The sequence below is a fragment of the Chrysemys picta genome, chromosome 22 (assembly GCF_011386835.1).
Source record: "Chrysemys picta bellii isolate R12L10 chromosome 22, ASM1138683v2, whole genome shotgun sequence".
NCBI lineage: Eukaryota > Metazoa > Chordata > Testudines > Emydidae > Chrysemys > Chrysemys picta.
Window position 1 is genome coordinate 10013469 of NC_088812.1, and position 19270 is coordinate 10032738.

Consider the following 19270-nt stretch of genomic DNA (forward strand, 5'->3'; position numbering starts at 1 on the left):
GCCCGTCCTTGCTGTGGCGTTTAATGGCTGACAAATATCTTGACCAATGAGCTGTTAAAATCTTTTCGATTGACGTTAATGTCCGCCTTTCGCAGGCGGGTGGGCGGAGCAGCGCGTCCAATGCGGTCGGGAGGCGGGGCTGGGCAGCTGCCGTTACCGTCTGTCGCGGGAGGCAGCAGCGGGCTGGGGGTGAGGCGAGAGTGGGACGTGGAGCCGCTGTCATGAGCTACTCAGGTGAGCGGCTGCCGGGGCCGGGCCCTTGGGGCGGGGGCCGGCTGGGTGCAAGATGGCGGCTGCCCCCGTTTGTGAGGGAGGTTCGGCGCTGCCCCTCCCGTCCCTCCCGGCGGCCTGCAGGGCCTGCTCCGAGCTCCCCCCACCCTCGGCGCCCTGGGGCGGGCCTGGAGGTGGGCGAAGGGCTGGCCCAGTCGCTCGCTCCTTCCTGCGCGCTGCCGCCTCCGTGGGGCGACGGTGGATGGGGACCGGACCGTCCCTTTCCCCCCCCCCCCGCATAAGCCTAGAGCTTGTGGGGGTCGGGCAGGTTCTGACCCCGGCCCATAGCACCAACATGTCCGAGACCTGCGGGGGGCCGCCACTGACCCCGACCCCCTACCGCATGGCACAGGGCCTGAGGGGATTGGCGCTGGCACTGACCCCGATACGCTACCACAGACATGGCCTGGGGACTTGGGGTGGGGCTGGCCCTGATCCCGATCCCCTGTTGCATGCCATGGCATTCGGTGCCACTGGCCCTGACCCCCCTACTGTATGGCATGGCATGGGGGTTGGCACGGGCACTAAAGTGGAGGAGGGCTGGCACTGGCCCTGACCCCCTGCTGCATGGCACAGCATGGGGATCAGCACTGGCTCCGACCCTCTGGTGCATGGCATAATATGGGGCCTGCAGGGGGACTGGTATGGAGCCTGCTGGGGTGTTGGTGCTGACCCCGTCCCCCTACTGCACAGCATCACAGGGGGCCTACTACTTCCTATACACACATTATCCCCACCACACAGTGTGTTCTGGAGCTTGGGGTTTGTGTGTCTGGCACTGACACACACTACCATACATACCTCATCCACATTGTGTAGTACTCTGTGGGGAGAGCTGGCACTCACAACTCCACACACACGCGCACACACCACACAACAGAATTGCTTGGCGCCTGCCACATACACCACCAACCATCCTGCATTACATGGGTTTTGGACATATGGCAAGATATACAAGGAGACGGGGATAGACACACCACCCACACCATTTCACAGGCTCTGGGGGGATTTAATAACCAGGAGGAGGCATTGGCAGTACTATTCTGCCATACATAACATTGAATTGGCCTCTGGTGAGTGGGTATAATAACTAGAGGAGGAGCTGGTGTGGTTTCCCCCTGTATGCAGCCTTGCATTGGTGTGAGTATGTGTGTAATAAATGATGAGGGAGGGGGAAACCCAGCACTGATAATAAATATTCTCTGTCACTGCATCGTCTTCGCAATGGTGGAAGAAATTTACACTGCTTCCTCGCATACACTCACCATTGCTTGAAGGAATGGGGTACAATAAGGGCAGAGACGGTGATGGTGATATCTTCTCTCCTTTCCCCCTCACACCATTGCATGGGCTTTGGGGGGCATGTAATAAGCAAGGAGAAGAAGTTGGCACCAATATCCCTGGCTGATGAGCTGGGGGGGCAATAAGCAGGATAAAGCTGGCACAGATTCTTCCCTTCCCCCGGCATCTTTCAACTGATGAGCTCGGGAGAGAGAAATTTGAGATTTATACCCAGCCGGGATGACAAGGCATGTGGGATTCTGCATCTAAGAGGGGGGCATCTGTCCCTGCTTCTCCTACCCTCGGTTGAAACAGAGGAAAGGGTAGTTCAAGATTGTTTAGTTGAAGTTGTCCTTTGCAGAATCTCAGGGATTAGGCTGGGAGCCCAGGATTTGTAGCTTTGCTGCTTTTTGCTGCAGGTTTGAGATTTTTTTTTTTTTTCTTTTTTTCCTCAGTGTGGTGGCAATGAACTGCCTTTGGGTGCTGGGTTACACGTTTTGCATTAAATAAAATGGGAGTGGGTGGGGGGGGAGGCAGGGAAAGTACTAACCTTAGTGATGTTGGGTCTGTAACACAGAGCTCAGACTCAATAATACTGTACTTCTAAAAGATTATTAATCCAGTTATGAAATTTGCCTTATTCTGGTATACTCAATTGTATTTGGAATGTTCAAAATGTTACCTTCCAATACTGCAATTTGGACAAATTAATATTATAATTGGGTTTGTAACTCCTGCACTGTTTGACACTTTTGTGTCTAAATATAAGGGGTTTGCCATGATCAGTGGTGACAATCTCTCACTTATCAAGACCCATACCTCAATTGTGCACTGTGATAGCTGGCCACCAGATTGCTCCCTTTCTTCCCCAAAGTGGCAGCCTGTTCAGTGCTGTGCATGTATAGCAATGATTCTCAACCTTGGGGTCATGGAACTGCTATTGTTTTCTACAGACTCAAGGCTTAATGTAAAAACTGTTTCCATTTGTTATGGTTTTGAAGGACCTTCTGAATACAAATTGCTCCAGTTATTAGGTTTATTGAATCTATCTTATAGGGGAAAGTTGTACTTTCTTATGGGAAATGTTATGAACAATTTTTGCTTGATGTATTTTTAAATATGAAATGATTGAGTTCACATGCATTGACTGTAAAAACTGATTTCAGTCATACATAACATAACTAGAGGGTCATAGAGTTTGTTGCTTCTGTATGTCAAGCTCATAACATGCACCTCCCGCTCATTGTATCCCTCTTTCTCCCCCACGAGTTCCCTGAATGCCACCCACGCACCCCGCTCTAATATAGTGTCTGCAACCCACCCTCAAACTGGGGGTTCTGTGTGTGTCCCCCTGCCTCTGGGGCTCTGGGTGCCCTTGCCTCTCCACCATATGCGAAAGAACTTGAAAAAGCAAACTGCTCACTCCTGCTGAAACAGAACAAAAGATTCTGGGATGTGGCATTGTAGAAGAAGTGGTTGGTTTGAGGGGTCATCAGTGGCTAATAAGGATTCTTAACTTTTAAGTAGTATGGTAAAGAGCTTTGATGTGGTGTGTATTGGAAGGAACTATAGAATTTTTGCTTGTTTGTTATACAGTTTGTAGGGAAAGTCTCTTTTATATTTGTGCTTTCATGTAGAAATAGGGTAAAAGTGATGTGAAGCATGTAGCTCTCCTCAAAACAAGAATGCATTTTATATTGGTAGATGAAGGTTGTCTCCTTCATCAGGTAGTCAGGATGTACTCCTTGACTACAATCTTGTAGGCTGTTGCAAACATTAAGAGCTAATTAATCTGCACTTGACAAGAATCTAGTAAATGGTTCGACTACTAATAGATTTGAAACTAGAACAAAAATATTACTTGAGGCTTTCTCAGTTTTAATTTTTGTGGAATTTGTAGCTTTAATCTGAGATCTGTATTGATGCTTGTATGGATTATAGGATTACTTCTTGAGGAGGAGGTGGGGGTAGGGGTAGAACATAGTAATGGCTCAGTATACATATATTTTTATCATTGTTCACCTAGAAAATACATTTATGTGGTGAGTATCCCTTGGAAAATAAATGCCCAGAATGAAATGTATATTTAAAAAAAAAAAAATAGCTCATCCTTGGAAGATTGTGTGCAGACTTTGAATCTAGATAAATGTGGTGTGACATGAGGAATTGGTTGATTTTGGTAATTGTGGGTTGACTTTGGGAATTGGGTGCCAGAAATTGCCAACTACTAACACAGACAGAGAGGGAAGGGTATGATGACGCAATTACTTGTGTGCAAAAGTGTATGGTAGGAGGTGTGATGAGACAATACTGGGGTTTCTTGCACTTAATTCACCAGTCTTCATCTAATACAGTTACTTTTTGATGTCCCTGACCTTATGAAATGAGTGGAGTGCAGTTGGGGTGGAGGATGCACCTGGCCCTATGTCCAGGTTCTACTAGACAGGTAGTTACATGTTCCAAAAATATTAACTTGGTTGATACTTAAGGTATGTCTAAGCTAGAGTTTAGCCCTGTTGTAACTTGAGTTGTTGATTGCCCTTCTGTTCGCTTTCCTACAGTATATTATTTCTATAGTCATTTAGTTTCTCTGTACAGCTGATTTGATTAGCAGAAAAGTTAATAAGATACCATTATCTGTTCATATATCTGTGGTCAAATGATTCTTTGGTAAAGGATCCTAGATAAATGTTTTGCATGTACAAGAGGAATGACTTACAGTTTAATACGTTCTGTGTTAACTTCTGTATCTCTGATATAAAGGGGCTTAAAACATACCCAAACATGTACAAGAAGCAAAGGTAAAGCAAAACAAGTCCATGGGGCCGGATGCGCTGCATCCGAGGGTGCTAAAGGAGTTGGCGGGTGAGATTGCAGAGCCATTAGCCATTATTTTTGAAAACTCATGGCAATCGGGGGAGGTCCCAGATGACTGGAAAAAGGCTAATGTAGTGCCCATCTTTAAAAAAGGGAAGAAGGAGGATCCGGGGAACTACAGGCCAGTCAGCCTCACCTCAGTCCCTGGAAAAATTATGGAGCAGGTCCTCAAGGAATCAATTATGAAACATTTAGAGGAAAGGAAAGTGATCAGGAACAGTCAGCATGGATTCACGAAGGGGAAGTCGTGCCTGACTAACCTAATTGCCTTCTATGATGAGATAACTGGCTCTGTGGATGAGGGGAAAGCAGTGGATGTGTTATTTCTTGACTTTAGCAAAGCTTTTGATACTGTCTCCCACAGTATTCTTGCCACCAAGTTAAAGAAGTATGGGCTGGATGAATGGACTGTAAGGTGGATAGAAAGCTGGCTAGATCGTCGGGCTCAACGGGTAGTGATCAATGGCTCCATGTCTAGTTGGCAGCCGGTTTCAAGTGGAGTGCCCCAAGGGTCGGTCCTGGGGCCGGTTTTGTTTAATATCTTTATTAATGATCTGGAGGATGGTGTGGACTGCACTCTCAGCAAGTTTGCAGATGACACTAAACTAGGAGGCGTGGTAGATACACTAGAGGGTAGGGATCGGATACAGAGGGACCTAGACAAATTAGAGGATTGGGCAGAAAAAAACCTGATGAGGTTCAACAAGGACAAGTGCAGAGTCCTGCACTTAGGACGGAAGAATCCCATGCACTGCTACAGACTAGGGACCGAATGGCTAGGTAGCAGTTCTGCTGAAAAGGACCTAGGGGTCACAGTGGACGAGAAGCTGGATATGAGTCAACAGTGTGCTCTTGTTGCCAAGAAGGCTAACGGCATTTTGGGCTGTATAAGTAGGGGCATTGCCAGCAGATCGAGGAACGTGATCGTTCCCCTTTATTTGACATTGGTGAGGCCTCATCTGGAATACTGTGTCCAGTTTTGGGCCCCACACTACAAGAAGGATGTGGAAAAATTGGAAAGAGTCCAGCGGAGGGCAACAAAAATGATTAGGGGTCTGGAGCACATGACTTATGAGGAGAGGCTGAGAGAACTGGGATTGTTTAGTCTCCAGAAGAGAAGAATGAGGGGGGATTTGATAGCAGCCTTCAACTACCTGAAGGGGGGTTCCAAAGAGGATGGAGCTCGGCTGTTCTCAGTGGTGGCAGATGACAGAACAAGGAGCAATGGTCTCAAGTTGTGGTGGGGGAGGTCCAGGTTGGATATCAGGAAAAACTATTTCACTAGGAGGGTGGTGAAACACTGGAATGCGTTACCTAGGGAGGTGGTGGAGTCTCCTTCCTTGGAGGTTTTTAAGGCCCGGCTTGACAAAGCCCTGGCTGGGATGATTTAGCTGGGAATTGGTCCTGCTTTGAGCAGGGGGTTGGACTAGATGACCTCTTGAGGTCCCTTCCAACTCTGATATTCTATGATTCTATGATTCTTTGTATTGGAAGTAGGCATTATATCTCTGTTCCTTACCTTTAAAAGAACTCAGACTACAAAATCTCTATGTAACTCCATTCTTGGATGGAGTTGTCTGTTTAAAACTGGTATTATCTAGTGCAAAGTCCTCCAGTTTTTAACTAACATTCTCAGTGTCTTGATGGTAATTTTAAGAGGCAAGCTCACTTTGTGTGTGGCATTTATTGAGATATGCATAATCTTGAGGAGTTACCTTTCTGTACCAGCATGAAACAGAAGCATGTCAGTCAGCCTCTGGCAGGGCTAGAAATGCAGCACTATTGCTGATGTAGGAAAATGCTAAAACTAGTCAGGAAACTTGTGTATTCCAGGCTCTAAGAGGAGATGATAATGCCAGTTTTAAAGAGCTTCTGGCTCACAACTTTTTTGGTGGCAAGTCCTGCTCCTTCTCTGCAACTACACTCTTTGTAGCAAATCCAGTGTAGTCCTACTCTGGGTCTGGATAGGAATTTGGGAGCCCACATAGCGGGATTCCCACCTATTGAATCTTGCAGAACCTAACCCAGCAGGAAGATTCCTGTGTATTAGGGATTTTGCAGTGGAGGTTCAGAAACTCTGGTTAAAATCAAGTGGTGTTGACTGTTTTGGCCACTGTTACCATTGCAGCTAATCCATGTTCTGCACTGGTATGATGGCACCTATCAGTAAGCGACAAATTTTGTACTGTAGACAAACCCCTAGTGAGGGTACAGGCAGTGGAGAGCATATCCCATCCCTAAGACTGGATGACTAGATGCAAAGCAAGTTGCTAGTGAGTGATTCCTTCCCTTCCAGTCCAAGATGATGCTGTGATCTAGGCCTTGGGCAAATAACAGCCTTTCTTCCAAGCTGCATCTTTCTGTAGATCTTGAAAGACAAAACTCACCAGTTCCCAGTTGGAAGGGTATCTTTGCAGTTACAGGTGCTAGAAACTTAAGCTTGAATTAAAATAATATTGTACAGAAACTGATGAGTAAGGACACTACTCTTTAGAGCATGTTTCCTACTTGTTGATATGGTACTCCTAAGGAATTCTGTGCCAAGAAAATTTCTGCACACAATATTTGAAAATTCTGCAAATTTTATTTGTTAATAAATAAATGTGGAGGCTCCAGCATAGCAGTGGTGAGCACAGATCACTGGCTGCACAGAGGTGGGAGATCACCCATGGAACAGGGACTCTGCAGTGAGGTTGTACCTGATACAGCAGAAGGGCCAGGCTTGCTGCAGAAACACCCTTGAGCTCTGCACCAGGCGCACCAGTTGTGGGCAGGCAGGCTCAGCCCAGCAGGGTCCAACTGTGGCAGGCTTAGTGTAGGGGAATCCAGATGTGGGGTAAGAGGGTTTTGTGGGGGGCACTCTGGGTGCGGAAAGCTCAATGGAGGATTTGGATGCACAAGGGAGGTTCCAGATGCAGGGACAATGGGACTCTGCAGGGGGATCCAGGTGGGGAAAGATGGGATTCAGCGAGCGGGTCTGGGAGTGGGGCTTGCTGGGATTGGAGTCTGGGTGCAATTGGTTGGGGGGTCTAGGTGTGGGGGTTGTCGGGGTGAGGGTTCGATGGGCCTGTTTAATAGGGGAGCCCCAGCTGCTGCTGCCACCAGCGCCAGGATCCCTCCCCCATCCACTTCTCTTCCTTATCCTATCCCTTTCTCCACTGCCTCTTCCCCATTCCATTGCCTTCCTCTTCCCACTGTCCCCTGCTCCTATCTCCCTCCCCTCACTCCTACATCCCATTCCCCCTGTCCAATCCTGTCCCCCTTTCTTCCGCCCCTCCCCTGCTGCCACCCTTGCCATGACCCACCAGTGGCACTCACCATTGTATGGAAAACAGGATGGCTCCCAGCACGCATATAAGAGGGTATGACTGGCACCAGGAGGCGGAGTCAGCTAGCGGGAGGGGCACTCTCCATCATCCAGGCAGCTCTGCACTTGCAGAAATGGGCAGTGGAATGTGACCCCACACAGCCCCCTATGCCATGCTTCTGTTTGGGGGGGGTGACGGGGGGCAATACCCCCTGTCCTCCCTAAACTATGCTCATGGGAGGGCCCCTCCCCCCTGGTGATTTACCTCTCTTCTGGCTGCTCCAGGCACCGGATACCACACGCCTGTGCTGCTGGGGAGGGGCACATGACTGCTCTTGTGACTTCCCTTTTCTTCCCCATCCTTATCTGCGGAGGACATGAATTCTGTATGCTCAGTGGTGCAGAATTCCTCCAGAGTAATATTGGTTTGTCAAGCTCTGATCTCTTTTTAGGGGTATCCACTTTGATACAGTCAGGCTTATTTGGGTGCATTTGATGGTCAGATCTTAGATAGAATTGATTCTCCTTATGCTGTAGCTAGAACAGCTGACATTTACCATATAATTTGGGTTTTGACCGCCTTTTGGTCTTTTTCTAGGTTATGGCAACTGGAACTCTGAGACAAATAGAGGCAAGTATAGTAAAATCTTAATACATTATCATAAAAAAAAGTCATTTAATGTAATCAGTCAGAAAAATGATTATAAAATTGAAGGTTTTCACAGCTCAACTCTGTTCCCGCATGTCCGAATAATATCCTCTTAGGTCACACGCAACTCTATTTCGGTCAGCATTGCAGAGCCCATATAACTGTGACAGTCAAGTCTTTACTATTCTGCCTTGTGCATCAACAAAACCAGATATTTCTGTTTCCAGAAGTCAGCAGTTTGTATCCACTATCTGTTTTCCTTCAGTCTTTCTGTCTGATATCACTTCTCTGTGAAATGGCACTGAAGATTAAAGTGCTGTCATAGCATGCTAGAAGACTGAATTTCTAGTTCTTGTGCCAGAAAGACACAAAAAATGGCAGTGCGTCGGCATTTAGACCCAAACTTGAAACAGGCCTCCCTTTATAAATACTTGTCTTTTTCCAGAGGCCATGCTCACTGTGCTCAGACTAGAGTGTGATGCCCAGCTGTGTGGTAGAATCTCACTAATCTGCACGCTTTAATTAGCACAAGGAAGCCTCTCTCCACTCCGCAAAGACTGACTAGCAGAGCAGTATAGTATGTTTTTTGTATCACTGACTGGTAGTTTAAACTGTAGTCAGTGTTGTACCAAGGATTTTATGACCTTTTCACCATCTTCAGAGCTAGCTGGAAAACTTACTTTTGTAAAAAACAGAAAATATTAATGATTTTTTCCCATTTTTCAATCAACTACACCTCTACCCCGATATAATGCGACCTGATATAACATGGGTTCGCATACAACGTGCTAAAGCTCTGACACGCTGCCCTGAGCAGCATGTTAAAGGTGCCGGGCCGAGGGGTTGGATAAGGGACAGAGGGTCTTGGGGGCGGTCAGCCCCCCCGGGTCTAGGCAGGAGCTTTGGGGGGCAATTTTGGGGGCACGCAGTCCCAGAGTGGCCCGGGGGATTAGCAGGGGGCTGGGAGCAGCCTGCTCTGCTTTCCTCACCCTGGCCCCAGCTGTGTCGCTTGGGGGAAGGGATCATCATCCCCCCCCCCCCCCCCGCACTCACTGGCAGTGGTGGAAGCGGAGCAGCCTGGCCCCAGCCCGCTCCACTCTGCCAGCTCCTAGCTGCAGCGCTCTGCTTCCCGCTGCAGGTGAGTGCGGGACTTTCCCCAACACCTCCTCCCCCCACCCCCCCCAGCTGGGGCCGGGGCAAGGAAAGCGGAGCGGGCTGGGGCCGCGTCGCTCCGCTTCCCGCCGCAGGTGAGTGCGGGACTTTCCCCAACACCTCCTCCCTCCACCCCCCCCAGCTGGGGCCGGGGCAAGGAAAGCGGAGCAGGCTGGGGCCGCGTCGCTCCGCTTCCCGCCGCAGGTGAGTACGAGGGGCATCCTTTCCCCAACCTCCCTGCACTCACCGGCAGTGGGAAGCGGAGTGCCGTGGCTGGGAGGTGGCGGAGTGGAGTGGGCCGGGGCCACGTTGCTCTGCTTCCTGCTGCTGCCGGTGAGTGCCTGTCAGGGGGCGGGGGGTGTGGATAGGGGTTGGAGCAGTCAGGGGACAGGGAGCATGGGGGTGATTAGGGACAGGGGTCTCTGGAGGGGGCGATCAGGGAACAAGGAACGGGGGGGGCGGGGGAAAGCAAGTTTGATATAACACTGTCTCACCTGTAACGCGGTGAGATTTTTTGTTTTTGTTTTTGTTTTTTTTGTTTGTTTGTTTCCCGAGGACCGTGTTATATCGGGGTAGAGATGTAGTTGTTTTGGCAAAATATACAGTAAAATGAGCTTGCTAGCAGTGTCATTGTTTTATTACTTGTGTTATAGTATCACTTAGGGTCCCCATCTAAGATCAGGGTTAAAGGGACAAGACAGAGGGAAAGTGAGGGAGATTAAGTGATTTTCCCCAAAGACATTCAAGGTCAGTGGCATATCAGGCATAGAACTGAGGTATCCTGACTCCTAGGTAAGTGCTCTGTCCACTAGCTCATGGTACCTCCTAATGCTATTAAACATTCTTAAACTACAAAAGATATTAGAACAAAATACAGCTTCCATTAAGAACGGCACTGAGCCCTCACATCATTACTGCACAACCAATTGGCCATGCGACACTGAAAGGGAAGCTGAGTACCAAAGCAGATTGGCTTGAGCCAATCAGTCAGTGGGCTCAAGCCCCTTTTAGCCAAAGCACTGGGCAATGTATCCATTTGCGTCCATGGGACATTCATCTCCAGGAGGTGAGATCTCACAGCATCCACTGCTCCTCTTCTGTCTCAAGTACAGTCAGGGTTATTGGTATCCCTTCCATCCAGGGTTTATGCTGTCCCAGATTCTACAGGAGATCAGGGAGGGGAGAGCAAGGGTAAGTCTGGGTGCTCTTTATTGACCAAGGAGACAGGATTTCTCTGGCTTGATCAACCTTGCACTAGGCCCTCCTGTCTTCCCTCTTCACAGAGGGGTTCCATTATTGCAAGAACTCGGACAATCCAGAAAGGCAAAGCTGAGCTGCCTGGCATTTGGAAGGAGACAAAGGAATGAGGAATATCCAGACAAGCCTATTTCTGCTCTTCTGGCATCTAGAAGAATCAGCCACCAACACTGTCTCAAAACTAGGACAAGTTCCAGGAGCTGGCACAACGAGCCCAAGTGTCTCCAGCTAAGGCCCTGGTAGGAGGCAGGATGGGCCAATAATTCAGGCATGAGCTAAGGACTTGGGAGACCTGGGTTCAATTCCCTGCTCTGCCATGAGTTTCCTGTGTGTCCTCAGACAAGTCACGTCTCTCTGAACCTCAGTTTCCCCATCTGTACAAAGGGGATAATAGCCCTACCTTGCCTTTCAGGGGTGGGGAGTCTATACAAACATTAATGAGTGTGAGGTGCATTCAGGGAGGAACATTTCTAACTTATTCAGAGATCACAACTTTAACTGACCCACTCTCCCATGGTAATAGTACCTTTAGGTTAAACATTGTTTCTCATCTTTCTAGAAAAGAGTTCTTTTAAAACAAAAAGTTAACTTTAATAGAAGCAATGGCATCTGGTAGTTGGGGAAATAAAAGAATTAAAACAAATCAATCTTTGCAGACCACTTTCTTAACAAAAAAAATGTCCATATCTGACATGCTAGGAAAAGGATTTGCACTGACAAATTACCCCAGAGGAACAGGGGTTGATCTGGGAAAGAGCAGCAACTGTAGCATGATGCAAGAAAATGTCTTTAAGATACTGCTTCAGTGGTACTTCACGTCGGTCAGATTAAAAATAGCAATTGAATGGGGATAAGTGTTGGAAAAACCATGATGAAAGAGGAGGTTGTATGTATGTACGGTGGAGCATTGGGATACAATTTGTAATAAATATCCAACAATTAGTGAAGTTTGATTATGAAAGATCCTCTGATAATCCTTCTAGCAAAAATGGTCACACAAACAGAATGCAGAATTAATCTCTCATCTGCTAGTAGCTGCTAAGATACTGCTAGCCTCCCATCAGGAAAATAAATAGTCCAACTATAGAGGACTGGTTCAAAAAATGTGGCGGATTATGGAAAAATTAATGCACCAATTATATACTCAGCAAAACAGACAAAGGACACTTAGATATTTGGTTACCATTTATTCAATACTCAAAGTACATTCTCCTGCAAAATACCAGTGCACCTGTCCAATTTTTTTGAATATTACTATTTGATAGACAGGCCTGGCTTGTTCAATATGTGCAATCAGAGATTTCACTGTCTGTGATAAAATCATAGAACCCGCGTTTTGTGGGTATTGGAAAGAGACTTGCTCTGTCAGTGGTAGCACCCTGTGAAATGGAGAGAGCTGATTTATTGTATGACTAGATTGTTCTAAAGAAGAGCTCACTGTTGTAATGACTGTTTTGTCTCCAACGTTTACATGGCAGAGATTTGTAAACCTGTTAAACCTTCCTAAATAAATAGTTAGAGAAGATTGTGAGTGGCCGAGGAGGGAACATCTGTCCCTACAGTGGCGCTGCTATCAAAGGGCCTGGGAGAAGCTCTGTTCAGCACCTTGGAGTCTACAGGCAGAAGGTAAAATTCATTTGTCAGGGTTCCCTCCCCACTCTGAACTCGGGGGTACAGATGTGGGGACCCGCATGAAAAAAACCCTAAGCTTATTTCTACCAGCTTAGGTTTAAAACTTCCCCAAGGCACAAATTCCTTCCCCGCCCTTAGTATCGCTGCCACCGTCAAGTGATTTAAACAAACATTCAGGGAGGGCCACTTGGAGCCCTACCTCCCCCCAAATATCCCCCCAAGCTCCTACATCCCCTTTCCTGGGCTGGCTTGAGAATAATATCCTAACCAATTGGTTACAAAGTGAGCACAGATCAAACCGCCTGGGTCTTTAGGACACCGAAAAACAATCAGGTTCTTAAAAGAAGTTTATTTAGAAAAAAAAAAAGATAAAAGAATCACCTCTGTAAAATCAAAATGGAAGATAACTTACAGGGTAATCAGATTCAAAACACAGAGGATTTCCCCTCTAGGCAAAACTTTAAAGTTACAAAACCAGGGTTAAACCTCCCTCTAGCACAGGGAAAATTCACAAGCTAAAACAAAAGATAATCTAACGCATTTCCTTGCTATTGCTTACTATTTCTGTAATATTGGATGCTTAGATATGGCTTAGGGAGATGTATCTTCCCTGCCCTGGTTCCTCGCTGACTCGGAGAGAACAAAGGAACACAAAACAAAAACCTTCCCCCACAGATTTGAAAGTAACTTCTCCCCTTATTGGTCCTTTTGGTCAGGTGCCAGCCAGGTTATCTGAGCTTCTTAACCCTTTACAGGTAAAGGAGGGATTTTATGCTACCCTTAGCTGTATGTTTATGACAACACTAATGAAGCTACCCTGAGGAAGTGCTTAATCTACCCTCCCTTCCGCCTCCACACATGCATGGGGCTAATCCCTGGGGTCACTGAGCAAACTATCCTTCTGGGAATTGTCACTTACGGGGTCTCTCCTTGGCCAGGAGACTCGCAGCACTTGGAACCCTGTCCCTGGAAGCACAGCACTGTTCCTCGCATGCAGAAAAGGAAATTGGAACGAATGTGGATTTGTCCCTATTCCACAGCTAGCATGGAAGAGTGCATCAAAGAGTAGAGCACAAGTCAGAGGTGCAGGGATCCCAAACTCACAAGACTCAACGCTCTTGTAAACCCATGCCACCTACCTGCAGAAATCAAGAAAGCTTCCAACGCCTCCATCTCCAGACAGTAGTGCATCTCCTTTCCTGGTAAGTGCCCAGAACACATCCCTCAGGTAAGGAGGACCGTGCAGATCCTGGATCTAGAACCAGACAGAGAAACATCAGATTAATACAAAGCCCTTATATCTGAATGAGACCCTAACTCACCAGTCTCCCTGATGCTATAGAAGAGCTTGGGGGTGGGGATCTGCCACTCTGTGGATTTCCCGGGGGAGAGGTGTCTGGGATCCACCACTTAGCAGATCTCTCTCTAGGAGGCCAGAAGAATCTCTGAAGCACTGCTCTCAGTCTGTTTCCAGTTGAAAGACCATGGAAACCTGGTCAGTAAACACCCGTCAGGGATGCTGTCTGTTCAGCTGGTCCTGCTTCAGCACAGGGGGCTGGACATGATGAATTCTCAGTCCTTCAAGCCTGACATTGCTATAATTCAGGATCAAGAAGAATCTTCAGGACAAGGAAGGTCCTAGACTCAGGACAATGGGGCCATTCAGATCATATCTGTTATATAATAAACCACAGGATTTTCCCATGGCTTCAGTTTATATTGTATTATTAAAAGCTATAGTGCATTGTCCTCATCTTTGGCTGGGAGGGAGCCTGGGCCATTATAGCAGGGATAAGGAAGAGACCAGAGAAAACAGAGGGGGCAAATCAAATCAGTATCTTAGATGTATGTATACTAATGCGAGAAGTATGGGGAATAAGCAGGAAGAACTTGAAATGCTAGTTAATAAACACAGCTGTGCCATAGCTGGTATCGTGGAGACTTGGTGGGATAATACGTATGAGTGGAATATTGGTATAGAAGGGTACAGCTTGCTCAGGAAGGACAGGCAAGGAAAAATGGCAGGAGATGTTGCCTTATATATTTAAAATGTATACACTTGGACTGAGGTTGTGATGGAAATAGGAGACAGACCTGTTGAAAGCCTCTGGGTAAGGATAAAGGGTAAAAAAACAAGGGTGATGGCATGGTAGGGGTCTACTACAGATCACCTAACCCGGAAGAGGAGGTGGATGAGGCACTTTTTAAACAACTAACAAAATCATCCAAAGCATAGGACTTGGTGGTTTTGGGAGACTTCAACTCCAGACATCTCTTAAGGGGGAAAAAACACAGCAGGGCACAGATTATCCAACAAGTTCTTGGAATGTATTGGAGACCATTTTTTTTATTTCAGAAGGTGGAGAAACCTACCGGGGAGAGGCTGTTCTAGATTTGATTTTGATCCATAGAGAGGAACTGGTTGAGAATTTGTAAGTGGAAGGTAGCTTGGGTGAAAGTGATCATGAAATGGCAGAGTTCGTGATTCTAAGGAATGGTAGGAGGAAAAACAGCACAATAAAGATAATGGATTTCAAGAAGGCCGACTTCAACAAACTCAGGGAATTGATAGGTGAGATCCCAGGAGAAGCAAGTCTAAGGGGAAAAACAGTTCAAGAGAGTTGGCAGATTTTCAGAGACACATTATTAAGGGCACAAGAGCAAAGTATTCCGCTGTGTAGGAAAGATAGGAAGTATGGCAAAAGACCACCCTTGCTTAACCAGGAGATCTTCAATGACCTGAAACACAAGAGAGTCCTACAAAAAATGGAAACTAGGTCAAATTACAAAGGGTGAATATAAACAGATAATGCAAGTATATAGGCCAAGGCACAAAATGAGATTCAACTAGCTAATAACAAGTAAAGGGTAACAAGAAAACATTCTACAAATACATTAAAAGCAAGAGGAAGATCAAGGACAGGGTAGGCCCATTGCTCAATGAGGTGGTGGTGGTGGCGGGGGGGGGGGGGGGGAGACAATAACTGAACATGTGAAAATGGCAGAAGAGCTAAATGACTTTTTTTGTTTCAGTTTTCAGCAAGAAGGTTGGTGGTGATTGGACGTCTAACATAGTGAATGCCAGTGAAAATGAGGTAGGATCACAGGCTAAATTAGGGAAAGAACAAGTTTAAAAATTACTTAAGTTAGATGTCTTCAAGTCACTAGGGCCTGATGAAATGCATCCTAGAATACTCAAGGAGCTGACTGTAGAGATATCTGAGCCACTAGCAATTATCTTTGAAAAGTCATAGAAGAGGGGTGAGATTTCAGAGGACTGGAAAAGGGCAAATCTAGTCCCAATCTATAAAAAGGGAAATAAGGACAACCTGGGGCATTACAGACCAGTCAGCTCAACTTCAGTACAGTAACTCCTCATTTAATGTCATCCCGCTTAATGTTGTTGTTGTTTCAATGTTACGTCCCTGCTCAATTAGGGAACGTGCTCGTTTAAAGTTGTGCAATGCTCCCTTATAACGGCGTTTGGCTGCCTGCTTGTAAGATTCTGTGGAAGAGGAGCGACTTTACAAGGGAGAATTGCACAAGTTCCGCTTAGGGAATTGCACAACCCATAGGGTTGTCTGACACCAGTTGTCACAAGTCTTGCAATATTTGGTGTTTTTCCCCCCAAAGCCCCAGCTTCTGGAGTCACAAGACTGAGTGAGAACAGCAACACCCTTTATTTAAAAAAAAAAAAGATGAGACCTGGAACTAGGTCAACCTGGAACTTAGGTCAACCCAGCTACATCGCCCAGGGCTGTGGAAAATTTTTGCAATCTGTGGGCCGTAGTTAGATCAACCTAACTTCCACTGTAGACTCAGGTAGGTCAATGGAAGAATTCTGTCATTGACCTTGCTACTGGCTCCTAAGGGTGGGGATTTACTACAGTGATGGAGAAACACCTTCCATTGTTGTAGTGTCTACATTACAGCAGCAGGGGTGCAGTGCTTGTAGTATAGACACACCCTAAGTCCCCAGCTCTTCATGTTGAGGAGTAATGCTTAAAAATGTGACCCAAGTGTCACCTTAAAGGCTCAGAAAGCAGAGAAAATGAAGCCAAAAATGATTTTTCAACCAGAAGCATCTGTTTTTTTTTTGAGGTCTGACTCATAATTTTTGAACACGTGGGGTTGTCAACACTGCAATCTCCACTTCCCCAAACTCAAATCTCTGGATACATCAATTCTGTCCCATAATCCCTAGATCAGTGTTGTCTTCCTCCCTCCCCCAAAACAGGAGCGAGTCAAGGTGGATGAGGTAATATCTTTTATTGGACCAACTTCTGTAGTTGAAACAGACGAGCTTTGGAGCTTTCACAGAACTCTTGTTCAGATCTGGGAAAGGTGCTCCGGGCTGGTCTACAATAAAAACATACGTTGGCATAGTGCGCCCTCTCTCTAGGGTGTGAAAAATCCACCCCCGAGAGACGTGTGCACAGGTTTCCCTTGAGGATGAGGACTGAGAGGTCAGATACGGAGTGGTCGCTTTGTGAAAAGTGCTCACCTGTGGGAGACAGGGTGTTTTTGTCTTTTATCATTTGTCTGTGGGAGTTCATTCAAGAGTGTAGTGTCTGCCTGGTTTCACCCACATAGCTGTTATTGGGGCAGTTAGCACACAGCCCACCCTCATCTGCTTTGTCCCTAGCCACCATGCAAGTGGCCCAGACACCACAACTTGTTCCCATCTCTTGACCAGAGGCTAGGACATTGCAGGCAGGGGCAGGTGTGAGGCATCCAGCACCCAGATCTGTGTAAGGGAGAATCCCTTCCAAGACTCGAGCCAGCAGGAGCAGCTGCAGCACCAGGGACGTTTAAGCACTGATGTCATCACAGGGGCTGCTCCAGTTCTAGACATTCTCATCCCTCTGCTGATTGGCTGCTGGCTCTAAACCCTTCCCTCATGCTGTCACTCTACCTGCTCCCCTCAATGCTCCTTCCCCCTTAGTTCACCCCTGCCTGCCTTAGTGCCTCCCTCAGCCAGCCACCCCTGCCCTGTCAGACATTTAATGTAGATAAATAAAAATAGAGCAAATACCCAATACTGCATTATAACCCAACCAACCCTATTTATACTCCAAGCTATTTGGGGACCCATTGCGCTAGGTGATTCAATCTCAGTTTGGGGTCTCTAAGGAAGACACAAAACATCATGGTACTAACTTGACATTTGCAAACCATCACCCTGATAGTATGCAAGATCCCTTCCTTTAATGAGCGTTCTGTTTGTTTAGGCTCTGATTCTACCAAGATTTATGCAAATGCTCAATATGGGAAGTTTTGGCAGGATCTGGGTCTTCACTTGTAAGCTCTCCAAAGCACAGACTATCTCAACAGCTGCCAAATTTGGTACCGCTCCATGTGCAACATTTTATAAAAGTTATGTCACTGGTTAATTTGCATGCAATCATAAATTCCACCTTAATGCTAAATCCCTACAGTTTTTAACAATGTATTTGTCATATAAGACAGGAGAGGAAGGACACAAATTTCCTGAGCACAATATCAGCTTTTACCTTTAAAAACATTTCTAGTCTTTGTGGCTGGGAGAAAAGCTGGATTCCCCCTCCACCCCCTTACGGAATGAGAAATGTTGCAGTGGGGAAGGCATAACTAAATGGTTTTGGGGGAGGGGGGGGGGGGACACCCAACAACAGCCCTGAACTCTAAATACTACCTAAAGCCATCTTTTTTAAAACTCACCCACACATTCCAAAATCAATAGATTATTTTAAAAACCTAGTTATTCTTAAACTAATCATCCTGGGGTTTTTACTTGCCTCCCTAAGTCTTTAGGGGGTCACGTTTTGACACTGGTGACTTCTGTTGCTCTTCTTCAAGCCCCAGCTCTGGAGTCCAGTGATCACAGAGAAATCTCAGCTTTTACTTTAACCAGAGCGAGTGTCTGGCCCTGGCATTCACTGAGAAGCGCTGGAGAACCAGCCCTACGTGCACCCTTAAAGGCTCAGGCAGCAAGGGAAAGCCCCCAGTATTCCTACTATGATAAAGTGGTGGGATTGCTGGCCCGGGCTGTGATGGGCAAGTGCCCCAGGCTGTCCTGCGGAAACGGGGATTGGACCGGCCCCCCACGCAGCTGGGAATGGGAGTGATACAACCACAGAGAGTCCGAGTCTTCCATCGGCTAGAGAGGCTCAGAAGTGCCCTGTGCGGGGGGGAGCATGTTAACAAGAGCCTTCACCCGAACTGGGGCCAGGCTGTGGGGCTCTCTGCACTGCCTGCACAGGGTGAGTTGGGGGGTACACTGCCCTGCAGGGACCCCCAACCCAGCCAGCCCCAGGTCAACACAGGGGTGCACTGCCCTGCAAGGACCCCCAAACCAGCCAGCCCCAGGGCAGGGTGGGGGTGCAGTGCCATGCAGGGACCCCCAACCCAGCCAGCCCCAGGGCAGTGAGGGGGGGGATGCACTGCCCTGCAGGGACCCCAACCCCAGCCAGTTTCAGGGCAGCAAAGGGGGGTGCACCACCCTGCAGGGACCCACAACCCAGCCAGCCCCAGGGTAGCATGGGGGTGCATGCCCTGCAGGGACCCCCAACCTAGCCAGCCCCAGGGCAGTGAGGGGGTTGCACTGCCCTATAGGAACCACCCCCAACCCAGCTAGCATGGGGGTTGCACTGCCCTGCAACACCAGGAGTGATGTGGGAGTGCACAGCCTAGCTAGGTCCCACAACTCAGCCAACTCCAAGGCAGCGTGGGGGAAATGTACAGTCCAGCAGGGGTCTCCCCTGCAACCCAGTCAACTAGCTGTATGGGAGAACGGCGGCCGCGCGGGGTGGGGAATGCACAGTCCAGTAGGGTTACCCCACCACAACCCAGACAACTCCAGGGCC

At 47.5% G+C, this 19270-nt stretch overlaps 1 protein-coding gene and 1 long non-coding RNA gene across 16 annotated transcripts in view; one reads left to right on the forward strand and one right to left on the reverse strand.

Annotated features, from left to right (window-relative positions):
- The window catches only part of LOC101946961 (zinc finger protein 883-like), a 23050-nt gene continuing 3780 nt past the window's right edge, over positions 1–19270 (forward strand). For 2 of the 15 annotated variants that reach the window (XM_065576344.1, XM_065576345.1), the window contains exons 1-5: positions 99–234; positions 8334–8366; positions 12272–12419; positions 13364–13627; positions 15459–15520. The gene's annotated coding sequence lies outside the window, so the exon portion shown is untranslated. Of the gene's footprint in view, positions 235–8333; positions 8367–12271; positions 12420–13363; positions 13628–15458; positions 15521–19270 lie in introns of those variants that run through there. The other 13 variants (XM_065576346.1, XM_065576348.1, XM_065576352.1 and 10 more) reach the window with 9 other exon arrangements.
- Positions 10047–19270, reverse strand: part of LOC135977138 (uncharacterized) — a 19717-nt gene continuing 10493 nt past the window's right edge. The window contains exons 3-4 of the long non-coding RNA XR_010594488.1: positions 13565–13680; positions 10047–10697 (exon numbers count right to left, since the gene is read on the reverse strand). This is a non-coding gene — a long non-coding RNA (uncharacterized LOC135977138). The remainder of the gene's footprint in view (positions 10698–13564; positions 13681–19270) is intronic.